We start from the raw sequence: 14,031 nt of genomic DNA, 5'->3' as shown, positions 1-14,031 counted from the left end.
GGTCAGTCCAATTCTTGAGTGTAAATCGTGTGAGATCACATAGAATCTGTACAGGAACTTCTTGACTTTCGCCTTTAGGGACTTAATTGGAACGCAAGTCTTCACCTCCCCTCTTATCATAATAGACTTTGATTAATTAACTTACTATCATTAACAAACCGTATTCTCTGGGTGTCATGTTTCTATATTATCTTACTAGCTAACCCGGACACGCGTTGCTGTGACTTTTTCACACAGATGGTATTTGTAAAAAAATATGGTGATCTCCTTATTTGACTTTCTACTACTATAACATTTTAGTACAATGAAATTTTTTACGAACAAAGACGAAAATATTGATGTTGGTATACAAATTCACTGGACAGAGATTTGAAGGGGAAGTACGTTGAACACAATTAATTAAAATTTTCTTACACTTGATATTAAGCAGAAATCAATAGGTACAAAATAAAAATGTATCAGATTTATTATCTCCATTTAAATTTATAACAAATAAAGTATATTACAGTATAATATAGTAAATAATATGTGACGCTTTAACTGAGGTAAGCAATACAGACAGTCTTAAACTTTTAAACATTAATATCTATTTTTTTGAATTATAAATACTGTTGAGCGATCAGAGTTTTGATAGCTTTTTTGATTCGATAGTTTATATTCAATTTATTAAGCTAATTCCGCACAATAAAACAAATAGCGGCCCGTCAATAACAACTCCCAAAATACAACAAGAAGAAGAACCGCTTTGGCGCAGAAGCTCTTCCAAAGCTCCCAAAAGCGCATGCGCTACAAAATGACAACAAAGTGCATGCGAATCTGGGAGACAAAAGAGAAGATTAAATGCCGCTGCAGATAAACAAATTATCAATATTCTTATTAGCCTATCTGGTGGCTGCTTAGCCCAACATCCTCCCCCCTATTGAAGGGCGTGCCTTCAATAACAATTTTGGAAGGGCAGCAGACACATCTTTTAAGGGATATTCCACAGGTTGCGTAGTTTCATTAAGAAGATTAAGAACTTACAGGGCGAAAAAGGCACACCAATTTCTTCCAAACCCTTGACCATGCATTGCTCCCCCCAATAGACCAATGCGGGAGTCGAGTTCTCCTAACGAGTGCAGGGGGTCCGGAACGTTGATTCTTCTCCTCTTCTCCTTCTGCATAGGGCAATCCAGTATCCCGCGATAGTCCATTGCGTCCAGAAACCACCCATCCAAATAGTGTATTTTGGACAACTGGGAGGCAGTGACCTTATTGGATTTGGCCAACTGACAATAGGTTGAAGAACAGGCTGGCTCCAATTAGCAGGTCCACACCTTGCGGTCTGTGGAAGTTGGGATCAGCCAGCGCTACGCCGTGAGGAATCTTCCATTTGGAAATATCAATTTTAAGGCTGGGCTGACAGTCCGCAATATGAGACACTATAACCGCCTCTAGGTTCGCACAATATGTGGTTAGTCGAGACTTCACACACACATTAACGGAGGATCCATCCGTAGCAAACTCAGTGCCGCCGAGACCTGCGACCGCTACACAGCTTTTGGTGCGAGGAAGCTGAAGTTGACTTGCCAGCCGCGATGAAATAAGGTGAACTTGTGAACCAGAGTCCAATAACACTCTGCAAGGCAGAAAGGCACCTGATCGACCACGGATGAGGATATTGGCGGTTGGCAGAAGCACTTCAGTAGGGCGATCCTGCGTCAAGATCGTGTTGATTGACTGGGAAGGCGGGGCAGCAACGGCAACACCAGCGGCGGAAACCAAACCTCGTAGTGGTGGGGAATTGTTAGAGCTGGGCAGCTGTCCGCAATGGTGCAACAAAGCATGATGTCGGCGATTGCACTTTGGACATCGGGCAGCTGAACATCCGCGTGCAAAATGACCATCCTCCAAACATACAAAGCAGCGGGTCAGCCGTCGCACTTCGTCGTACCGTTGACTAAGTGGCAAGGCAAGGAAGCTGGGACATGTAGGAAGCGCGTGCGCCAAAACACCACACAGGGCGCATAGAGCTGGACGAGCGTTGATAATCATGCACGACGATCGGTTATTCGTAGATCTCCCTCGGCCCACTTGGTTAGCTGGTGGATACGCAGCCAAAGAAAAGTCGACGCATTCAAGAGTCCGGCACCTTTGCTCCAAGAATCGTGCCATGGACTCCCAAGACGGAAGGCTGTCGTTGTTTCCGGCCAGAGTGTCTTCCCACTTGGCTTTTGTGACAGGATCCAACTTCTGTAGGACAATCTGGATGAGCAAGCATCCTTGGATCTCGGCAGCTGATCCGGAACTCATGAGAGCACGCATATGCCCATTGAACCGATCCGACAGCTCCCGCAACGTAGCAACAGATCCGGGCTCGACCACACGAAGCTGCAGGATCTCGTTGATGTGAGACTGGAAAATTAGTCGCCGATTACTAAACCGATTGCGCAAAAGGTCAAGAGCCACATCGTAGTTCGCGTCAGTAATTTCCAGCGCTCTCACTGTCTCCAAGGCTGACTCGCGCAGGCATGAAATGAGCCACCGGAGCTTTTCCATTTTTGTTAGGTGAGGATGGCTGTCAATCGTCGTCTTAAAAAGGGCAAAGAAATCCGGCCAGTCAACATAGCCGCCGCTAAATGTTGGCATCGGCGACGGTGGTAAGGATGGGGCTGGCTTGTATGGCATGGGTGAGACACCGGCACCGTCGAGAAGTGTGGAGTGGGCAGCGATTCTCATGGAGTGCTTGGCAACCTCCACCTGAATGTCCACCTGCACATCAGTTGCCAGCTGCGAGAATTTCCAATAAAGCTCACTCCCGATCTCGCTGAAGTTAAGCTCCTCCAACTCTTCTTGAAGCGCGGTGAACCGCTCACGCAAACGCTTCTCCACTGACTCCAGCGCCATAATGGTGCCATCCTCATTCCGCGCTGCAGCCTTGACCTTATGATGCAGCGCCTCCATCTCCTGGCACGTCACCTCTGCTCTTCTCCGCAGCATCCTTTCCCGGCTTGCGGCAGCAGATCCAGTAGTTCCACATCCAGACTCCATCCCGCAAATCTCCAGTGCGAGTGATGCAAATCGACAACCAAGAGATGTTTTTTTATTTTTGTGTTTTTCGTTTTTTTTTTTCAGTTTCTCGGGAAATTAAACTGATTGAACTTCGGGCGCGATCACGTCGGGGTCACCAATGTTGAGCGATCAGAGTTTTGATAGCGACCGAATTAAAGACGAGATTCGATAGTTTATATTCAATTTATTAAGCTAATTCCGCACAATAAAACAAATAGCGGCCCGTCAATAACAACTCCCAAAATACAACAAGAAGAAGAACCGCTTTGGCGCAGAAGCTCTTCCAAAGCTCCCAAAAGCGCATGCGCTACAAAATGACAACAAAGTGCATGCGAATCTGGGAGACAAAAGAGAAGATTAAATGCCGCTGCAGATAAACAAATTATCAATATTCTTATTAGCCTATCTGGTGGCTGCTTAGCCCAACAAATACTTTCAATTTAATTTAACAAAAATCGGTGCACAATGTTTTTGGTTAACCTGTCTTTACCTAACTCAAATAGATTCGAAGGATTCCCAACACGTGAACACGCATGAGAAAAACATGGATTTTTCAAATCTAAATGGACACAAATGGACATTATTTGACCTTGAGATTTATTTATAAACATGGCGAAAGTTAAACAAATTGGAAACTGTAGCCTTTTACAGTTACAGAAGGGTATGGTAGAATCTGATGGTATCATCGGAATACGTGGCAGCAGGACCACTTTTCCTTTAAACTTCCCAGCCAAAATGGTTGCTTCAAGAATGTTTCCGGTGTTCTTTTCCGGTAAAACGCGTACCGTTACATGATTGAGGTGGATTCAAATTATGGAGGAGAATAATAGGGGAACCAATCCTTAATCGAAGATTATGTGCTGGCATTCCAGGGATATCTAATGAATTTAAAAATTCAATCGAAAAATTTACACTTTCATTTTCATCAACAACAGTATCGATTGATTTAAAAGACATCAGATCGCCTGGTAAAAACTGTTGTATCTGGAAGTTAATTTCGTCAAAATTAACGTTTTTAGCTGCCAAAATCGCCCGTTGATTAAGCCATGCATGATTCAAATAATTATTCTGCATATCCGGGAAAATACTCTGAATCAATTCATTTTTATCCTAAACAACAGTGCAAAAATTGTCTGTTAGTTGAATACATTGCGTATTTGGTTGCAGTTCTATTTTACCGTACCCAATATCTAGTTATGAATTCAATTTACATTTCAGTCTAAGTAACACGTGGCCGGCTATGCCAACACCAAAAATTTAAAAAGTGTAAATAATTGAATTATACGTTAATTTATTTAATCTTTATTTTATCTATTAAAATAAAGATTATTTTAAAATTTATATTATTTAAATATAAATTTATTTAATCTTATTGCGTCAACAACACGTGCTAAATATGCTGTTAACATGTAACACCCGTTCGTAGATTTACCATAGCAGCGCCATCTATTGATTACTTACTCAACCCAGTCGAAAGGTAGAGACGTCTGTTAGAATCATTTGGAGTTAACAAATAATTGTAACTGTCAAATAATAACAGCAAATAATTAGCAATAAATTAAAATTGCGACTATAATTTGAGATTTAAACTATCCTATCTCTGGTATAAAGCAGCTATTAGATATGGTCGGCCGATCCCTATAAAATTTGTTAGATCAGATAAGTCAGATCAGATTGCCCAACATAGAATCGATACCAAGTTCCATACCTCTAACACAAAAGCTGAGGCATTTCTGATTTAATAGTTTTTTCAAAGATATAGGACTTAGTCGACCTGTTCTTTTAGACTGATATGTACAAAAGAACGAAGGATGTTGTTGGCACCTAGTGCCAAGACCTACTACCTAATCAAGATGCATCAGCAGGTCACGATATACAAGCATCAGACCTACTAGCCTATTAATAATGTAAGCATAAGCCGATACCCAACCTACTAACTCGGCTTTAGTCGATGGCTCCGGAAGCAGAATCAGCGTGATCAGCGGGAAAAATGACCGACTGACCGAGGCAAACCGAAACCAGCCAGCGAAGCCGAAATGCGTGTGGAAAGCAGTACGTGAAGAAACAACCCCTGAGCCAGCAGACTTAGAGGTGGGTGACCCTGGCATTAACCTTAGTTTTAGCACGTCCAGAACTTTGACCTTTCTTAGATTTAATGATGTATAATTTAGCATCTTATATAAGAGTCTTCTGAAATAAAGACAGTTCCGAAATCAGAGTCAATCGTCTCGTTACTCAGTGTCTGAACCACGGCACTTAAAATCAACCTACTTCAAGTGATCCTGTGAAAAACGGTTCACAAGAAGAATCCGCGGCATACCAGTCTACTTCTAGTGTTGCTCCCGTGAAACGGACCACAAGTAGACCCCGCGTCACCTCATTACTTCGCGTGTTGCTCCCGTGAAACGGACCACGAGTTGATCCCGCGGCATACCAGTCTACTTCGAGTGTTGCTCCCGTGAAACGGACCGCCAGTAGACCCCGCGTTACCTAACTACTCCAAGTGTTGCTCCCGTGAAACGGACCACGAGTCGACACCGCGGCATACCAGTCTAGCTCGAGTGTTGCTCCCGTGAAACGGACCACCAGCAGACCCCGTGCTATCTAACCTACTTCGAGTGTTGCTCCCGTGAAACGGACCGCCAGTAGGACCGGCCGACAAGGAATCAGCCGAACCCCCATGCCACCGGTACTTGAGGAAAACCACCCCAGGACTTCAAGCACATCAACTCCAGCCTGATCACAGCAAGCGTCTGGACAACCCAAGCACTCCCTTGCAGAATCCAGGTAAATTTAGTCGAGACTATTTACGGTCTTTGACTACGACTCCGGGACCTACCGTTACTCCCGTGAGTTCAAGTTTGACGTAGTTGCCGCATAACGCTCTACGGACGAACATTTGGTGACCCCGACGTGATTCTTTAGGATCACAACTTGAACACAAACCTCAACGCAATTTAACTCAACGAGAAAAAAAAAAAAAAAAAAAAGGAGAGAGGAGAGATACATTGCAACAATGGGATCAGAATCAGACCCCGTAATCCAAATGCTCATTGATGAGCAAATTGAAAGCAACATAGTCATCCAAAGGCTAGTAAGAAACTTCACTAAGGACTCCGCAGAGCGTAAATTCAAGGGAGGATACTTTGAAGAGAAACTGAGACAGCTCACTCACTCATGGACCCAGTTTAAAAAAAATGATGCCAAGCTCCAGGAGCTAACACTAAGTCCTGAGAATGAGTATTTCACAAAGGCCAAAGCGCTAGAAGAGCTTGTGAAAAAATATGAAGCAATATTTCCGGATGGAATCCTATCAGTGTCAGGCCCGTCACAAAGGCCCCGGAAAACAGGCGAAAATCTCGAGCCAAAGGCAAAATCATCACGAGGAAACGAAGGAGAAGACCTTCGATTAACATCATTAAAACGAAGACATGAAGGCCGATTAGACGATATGGAAGACTTGCTGTGCAACCGCACCGAAGGACGGGAAGTGTCCACACACGTCAGACAACACATGAAGGAGCTATGGAAGGAAATCGTCACGGGATACCATGATCTCATCGATCTGGAACCAGCCATAAAAAATGATGGACACACCGATGACAGATTTCAGGTTGTACGAGCAGAATACTTTTCGTTTTTGAGCGAAGAATCGAAATCAACTTCAGCATCAACACAAAAACTCGCGATTGCACCTCCGTTTGTAATACCACCAGTAGAAATTCCAAAGTTCGACGGAGACTACCGGCATTGGCTACGATTCGAAACTCTCGGCTTGAATTTTTCCAACTTTCGAATGCACTTGCAGATCGCACAAATACGCTCGTAAACATTCGTTCTTTCCTTTTTTCTATACCTATTTTCCTGCATAAAATTGCATAAATGTCTCCTTGAAGCCACCTGGCAATCTATTGTTTTTTAAATTTTCAGTAGCAGCAGCTACTGAATAGATTTATCATTAAAATATATTATTACTACTCTTATCTTCATTTATCTTATCGCTATTGTTAGTCACAAGCTGACTCGTTTCGGGCATGACCTTTAGCATTAAGCACGCTTGCGCTCAGACTTCGCTCTAAGGCGGGATTCACGCTCGAGTCTCATCTCTTTGCGTACACATCATAAGCTGGATCTTGTGTGCCTTTCTCCATTTTTATATGGACGCTAAATAAAGAATATTATAACGTTTTTAAATATAACTTGTGTGTTTTTTGGAACTTCATTGAAAAATATCAATGACCAAACATTCTTGATCCCGACGTGGTATTATTAATATAATTAACAATTTCACCAATAAGAATATACTGGAAACGTAACGTGGAAACGTAAAGCGACCCCTGGGAGCCGCATTTGTCGGAAGGTGGCACCATCTATGAGGGAGGTGTAGCTTTATGTAGCTAGGGAGCTCTTGAAATACTTTAATTCGCCATTTGTGGACTCCAGGAGCCTGCCCGAGAGGAGTTAGCCGCATTCCCTAGCGAGAGTTTTAGCTGACCAGACGGTCGCAGCGGTCTAATAAAAGCGATCCAGTGTATCGACTTCGTTCACATTTGGATTACTTTGGACCTACAAAGGCCCCCATTTGTCCTCCAGCTCACTGTCTGTGTTAAAATATCCGATCGTGGGAAACCCTGGACCCTTTGTTACCAGGCGGCCGGCCAAAAATATCCAATTGGCCTATCCAATTGGCCATTCCAATTGTAGAGACCGCCATCAAGGACTCTAGGACTCCTGGAGAGGCCTGAGAGGACTCCAATCCTTCAGATTCATTCCAATCCCAATCAAGTACAGACGGGTGGAGCGCCAAGGAGGAGCGTAATAATCCCATTGGTTTGGTTACCGCAACCGGGATCGCTTCGAACCAGAGCAAGGTTCGAGAAAACGGAGGAGCCGGAAAGGACCCAAAAGTAAGTGCAGCGCGACTGATTACCACTAGCGGGAGGAATATGGCGGAGGCTCCTCCTTGAAATGTCCAGGCTGAATTTACTAGCCCAGGAGAGTGTTCCGGTAGTTTTATTGTAATTAGAGAGAGTCAATTTAATGATCCTAAATTTTGAAATTATACAAGAAGAAAATAAAAAAAAAATTAAAACAAGAAAGGAAAGCAAACTTCGGGCGGAGCCCCGAAGGTTGTAGAAACTGACAGACGGTCACACGGACAGACGGAAATGCTTATATCGACTCAGGAGGTGATCCTGATCAAGAATATATATACTTTATAGGGTCGGAGATGTCTTCTTCACTGCGTTGCACACTTTCGACCAAAATTATAATACCCTCTAATATACCCGCAAGGGTATAAATATATAAGAAAAGAAATCAACACCACAAAAAAGAAGAACATATACAAAAATTTTTTAAAATAGAAATAAAGTGAAAAAATCCTGTTTTTCGGTAGACAACAAAAATAATCTAATTGTAAAGCATATGCGGACAGCATTTAAATATTGTAATTTTTAAATATGTCTGTGCCTGCCCCAAAAATTTGCGGAAAACAGAAATCGAATTGTAAAAATCGTTTCCAGCGACCCAAGGAAATCGCTTTCGACGAGGACGGACAGATAAAGTCTGCGAGTAGGCGTATGTATAAATATAAGCATTCGTTTAATTTTGTCCTCCTGTTGTCCCGATGAAAGTAAAGTCCATAAATTGAAGGTAATTTGACCCCTTGGTCTATTTGGTTTTTAATTTTTGTTTTTGTTTTTAAACTCTTAATTTATTTACAATATGTTTTTATAAACAATAAGTAAATTTTATAATCAATATTAAATAACAGGCATAACAGTTTTCCAGTGAACCCCGCTATTATATATGGTTTTTAATGTTTTCTTTCTGTTTCAAAGTCTTGCAGAGACTTACGTTTTGATTTATTTGATTTCTCTTAATTCCAATAATTTATATTCTTTTATATTTCTATTCATTTTAATATATCCATTTTATATTATATCAATTCTAATATATCAATTTTAGTATGCCAAGTTTAATACGTCAATTTTAATTTATCAATTCTAATATAAAATTTTAATTATTTGATTTAATCTTAGTGCTTGTTGGGTCTTGTGCCAGCATCAAATATCGTAATTATTATTAATACGATATCGTAACAGTACTAATAAGTAATTTTTAATGTTTTAAACACAAAGATTTATGCCGCAGCTAGCCGGCTGCCGCAGCTTGGTAGGCGACCCCAAGAAGGGGTCGCTCGTAGGATGCGGAATCCAAGCGACAAATGGTAGGGTGGGCAAGCAAGAGTCGCTTCGAATCCTGGGTAGCTCTTAGTTCGGCCAAGGAAGCGAACACCCACTCTCTCACCATATAGGAAATCGGGGCTCATTCCGGAGAATTCTTGTCGCGAACACGCAAATTTAAAATATGATAAATCCCTTTAGAAGCCCCTTTGGGAACCGGCACTTAACACCCTCTTTGCCGACAAACCGAAGCTGGATATAACAGCGGGCGCTGGCTCCCAATATTTACAACCTTACAACCATAAATGCTTATAGATGGTAGCGTTCGTTACACAAGTCTGAAAAACAAGCATTTTGGCGGAGTTTCTCAAGCCTCTCCTCCTCTTCCTACATTCAGTGGAGGTTATTCGGAAAGGATTGAGTTTCAACAATCGTGGGCTGCAATCCTCACATAAGTATGGTGAAAAAGCTGCAGAGGTTGCGATCTTGTCTTAGGGACTCAGATTTAGAGGCGGTTCGTTCTTCGGAAATCTCTGGAAGGAATTGTGACGTCTCGCAGCATTTTTTGGAGAAATGATGCAATAACCATCGGTTTATATTTCAGGCTCATGTGAAGGAGATTCTGGGCCTCAATCTATTGGAAGATGGCTTGGTGGCAGCGCTGTGTTATCTTTTAGGTAAATTCAAATCCCATATGCGAGCCTCGAAAAATTTAGGGACGACAGTTCAAATCGTCCAGTGTCTCCTTCAAAGGTTGGACCCAGCTACTCAGGCTGAGTGGAAGGAAGGTTAAAATTTCTCGATGCTTCGGATCTTATACCTACTTGGGAGCCGATTGCAGAATTTTACGGGACTCTGGAGGCTATTAATGTGGCCTTGGTAGCTTACGCACCAGGCACTCAGGATGGAAGAATTCGAGTCTCAACAGTAGACTGTCTTTTATTATCACTAATGCGCCTTCCTCCTCCTGTATAATATGCGGTGTATGGTCTCATGTAGCGTCTGCATGCCCAAGATTTCTATTAATGCTGCCTGAGAGCCGCGTTGGCGATGCTAGACGGCTCAGTCTTTGTCGGAAATGTCTCCAAACTCGCCATCACCTGCATGAGTGCCTAACTGATAATTTTCGCAGTTTTGGGAGGAGGCATCACAGCCTGCTGAAATTTTTCCAAATTCACAGTTTCAGTAACCAGACTTCGATTGTTCCGTCTACGTCAGCCACAGCCGAGTGCACCGTACCTGTAAGCGCTTCACCATCCACGGCTAGTGCACTAGTTTCCCAAGGTCGTAGCGGTGATATAGCTTTGCTGGCTACAGAAAACATTCTTGTTCGGAGCTTACGCACCAGGCACTCAGGATGGAAGAGTTTGAGCCTTGCTGATCTCTATTTAATTCAGGATAGCAGGGGCACGTGATTACGTCCCGACTGGCTAGTCAGCTGTTGCTTTGGAGATGCAAATCTCACATGACAATGTCTGAAATTGGCGACACTGGCTTCGCGACACACGGATTCTTTTTCGCTGTGCTCCTACGGTCCCGTTGCTCCGGCCCTTGTCAATGCTGTCACCGCCACCAACATCTCGGAGCTAGTTTCAGCATGGGTTTCTCCAGTTGGAGTATTCCAGCCGACCTGCCACAACGTATTGATTTATTTATCGAAGCCAGTCAGTTCGATGAGCTACTGTGCGTTGGATAACTCTAGCTCTCAGCCGGCCTCCCGGTATTGCCAAAAACCCGACTTGAATGGGTTGTGTGTGAGGGCGGTTCACATCTGGAGTCACATATCCAGTCCCGGCTAGTGCACGACTCACATACCGTATCACAGAGTTTTGAAGGAGGACAGATCAACAACCAAGATCAGGGTTGTTTTTGATGGATCTGCTACCACCACCTGTGGGTATTCGTTGAATGGCGTGCCGATATCTGGTCTGGTTATCCAAGCAAAGTTGCTGCACATTCTTCTAAGGTTCCGTTGCCATCGGGTCCCCATTGCAGGAAATTTTTGCAAAATGTACCGATGCGTCAGAGTTTCTCCTGGGGACAGCTATCTGCAGTGCATTCTTTGCCGGAATTCCACCCAAGATGAGTTTTTATATATCAGTTCAAGCAATGCATCAGTTGGCAGAGGATAAGCAGTCTATATTTCCAAAGGGTGCACAGTGGAAGAAAGACTGGTTTAGCGGCGATAAATTTAATTTTAAATTTTATTTTGGCACCAAAATCGTTTGGTAATAGATTACACAGTGTTACAAAAAAAAACAAAAGTGAATGAACTTTTGAAGTGACATAGTAGGAATTGTTTATTGGGTCGAGTATATCACAAAACCATGTTTGAAATATTTGTAAGTCCCTCAAAATCTTGATTTATGGTTAAAAACCCGTTTTTCGGGACTTCTTTGCGCTTAAAAATTCCTGGACGCGTTTTTTTCAACCGATTTCAAAATTTTCGGTGTTTTTCAATAGTTAAATAAAAAAATATATATCTTTGATTTTGTTAAACAAAAAAGACAAAATTTTTACACCTGAAACTGAAGTTTTCGACTTTTATTCGTGTTTTTCGGATTTTGACGCAGGTTTTTCGGTACAATTTACAAAAATTCTGTCATTTTTCAATTATTATTGTCTCATTAATTCTGAATAAAACGAGACAAATTTCATCAAAAAATAATGAAAATTGGTGAAGTTATAACGCTTTTCCCAAAAAAAGTCAATTCAACCTAGCGAGCGCTCCGTTTCGTTGTCCGTTTCGTTTCGTCGTTCTCCGTCACTTTTTTGGGAAATAGCCAAGATTAATGATACCATTAAATAGTTTGCAGACGACCGCTATAGCGCATTTTGGAAGTTCGATCAGCATCTTTGGCGTCAGTAAATCACCACCGGGAGCCTTTTTTGCTTTTAGCTCTCTTAAAACTTTTTCGATTTCGTTCGGCCGAAATGAAGGTACAGTTGACTGAGGGGTAGCCTCTGGCTGAATGACTGGCAGAAGGAATGAATTTGAGGCAGGGTTTGGCTGGAAGACACTTTCAAGATGTGTAGCGAATGTTTTAGCTCGGTCTTCGTCGCTGCTAGCCCAGCATCCCGAAGTGTTTCTTATCGGGGTGGTCGTTTTGATGGGGGGGCTGAGATTTGAGTGGGCCCTCCACAGAGGATACTTTGTACTTGTTGGTGAAAGATTCTGGATGTACCTCAGCTGTGCATTTTCTTCCTATTGGTGAAGAGCCTGGTCGAGTGATCGTGATGCTTCCTTAAGGCCTTGCTTTGAAGCTGGCGATCTGCTGTTTTGCCAACTACGACTGATTAGGTTTGTGGTGTTTGTTTAGGTCTACTTCCTTCCCTTGAGGAGTAGAGATTTGGTAATCTCTGTAATCGCTGCCACAACGAGTACTTCTTCCAGGGCGCTCGTAGTGTAATCGATGTCCGATTCCATGTTAAACTCCGGAGCGAAATCTATGTGGGCACTCACGTACTTTTTGTATTTAAGCCAGTTCGTTTTTGGCGATGTCAGGCTGAGGGGGTGTTCAGTTATTTCTGGGCTTTGAAGAAGCGTTAAAAGCACAGGCGAGTGGTTTGATGATAAGGACTGCTTTGGGACTTATTAGATTGCAAGGTATGTTTTTTGTCGCCGCAAAATCAATAAGGTCTGGGAGCTTGCGTGGGTCGGTTGGCCAGTATGTAGTCCAGTTTATTTCTTACATTTATAATTGCATTGTACAATTGCCTTCCTCTGGGAGTCACTAGACGTGATCCCCAGTGCGTATGTTTGGCGTTGTAGTCTCCTGCGGCTATAAAACGATTCCCAAGTGAATTGTAGAAGTCCATAAATTGTCCTTCCGAGATTGGGAAACGAGGAGGGCAGTAAACGGCAGCGATTGAAAAGCTTTCGTTTCTTGACTGAATTTGTATCAATGTGGCCTGCAAGAAGTTTGTTTCAAACCTTTTGTGAAAATGGTGATTTAAACGTTCTCTGATTAGAGCTCCAGTTCCACCGTGGGCTTTCCCATCTGGATGATCTGTGCGGTAGATTGTATAGCCTTTTATTTGAAAGTTGTTTTTGCTTGTAAGATGCGTTTCCACCGGTAGCATAACATCAATATGGTTATCGATCAAGAATCGTGACAATTCTAGTTTATGCCGTGAGACACCATTGGCGTTCCACATTGATATTCGTAGAGTCTGCATAGATTATTGAGACTGTTGTGCAACGAGCAGCTGTATTACCATGTTCTGGTTTTGAACAAGTGTTTGCATGGTCGTTTTCATGAATGACATAAGCTCCATCATACTTTGTTGGAGGTAAGCATCATGGTTTCCGTTTTGCTATGTGGCTGGTTTGGGGCCTGTTCAGCGCTGTGTGAGTTAGGCTGAATTGGAGGCATCCTATGCATCGGCATAGGAGAAGTCGTTGGTGGTATTTAGGGGACCGAATGAGGACCTCGCAGCTTTGGCGAAGAAGACGTCTGGCGTAGTTTTTGATGCAATGTACACATTCTGTGGGTTTTGTTTGCGCGTTGCGGTCGCTTGACGCATGCGACTTTTCAACTCCTTATAAACCATACATCCCCTATAGTTTGCAGTATGGTTGCCTCCGCAGGTTGCCCATTTCTTCGCGGTACTGCCCTTGTTTGTAGTGCAGTAAGTGGAGTTGTGGGTGTCCCCGTAGACTACACAGACAGCCTGAAGTGTGCAGTATGACCTAGTGTGTCCATACTCTTGGCAGTTAGTGCATTGCACTGAACCGTTGCATTTATGTGGCTCTTCAACTGTGATTCTCCGATGCAAAAGATATTGCAGC

At 42.9% G+C, this 14,031-nt stretch overlaps 1 protein-coding gene and 1 long non-coding RNA gene across 5 annotated transcripts in view; one reads left to right on the top strand and one right to left on the bottom strand.

Moving 5' to 3' along the window:
• Positions 1 to 14,031, top strand: part of LOC26514435 (Down syndrome cell adhesion molecule-like protein Dscam2) — a 1,172,063-nt gene that overhangs the window by 928,133 nt on the left and 229,899 nt on the right. The gene's annotated exons all lie outside the window — the stretch shown is intronic.
• On the bottom strand, positions 9,085 to 10,136 carry LOC116656234. The gene is made up of 2 exons (XR_004311227.2): positions 10,064 to 10,136; positions 9,085 to 10,012 (listed from the first exon to the last, which is right to left on the bottom strand). It is a non-coding gene; the product is annotated as an uncharacterized LOC116656234 (long non-coding RNA).

Source organism: Drosophila ananassae, chromosome 3L (assembly GCF_017639315.1).
Source record: "Drosophila ananassae strain 14024-0371.13 chromosome 3L, ASM1763931v2, whole genome shotgun sequence".
NCBI lineage: Eukaryota > Metazoa > Arthropoda > Insecta > Diptera > Drosophilidae > Drosophila > Drosophila ananassae.
This window is presented reverse-complemented; position numbering and strand designations above follow the sequence as displayed.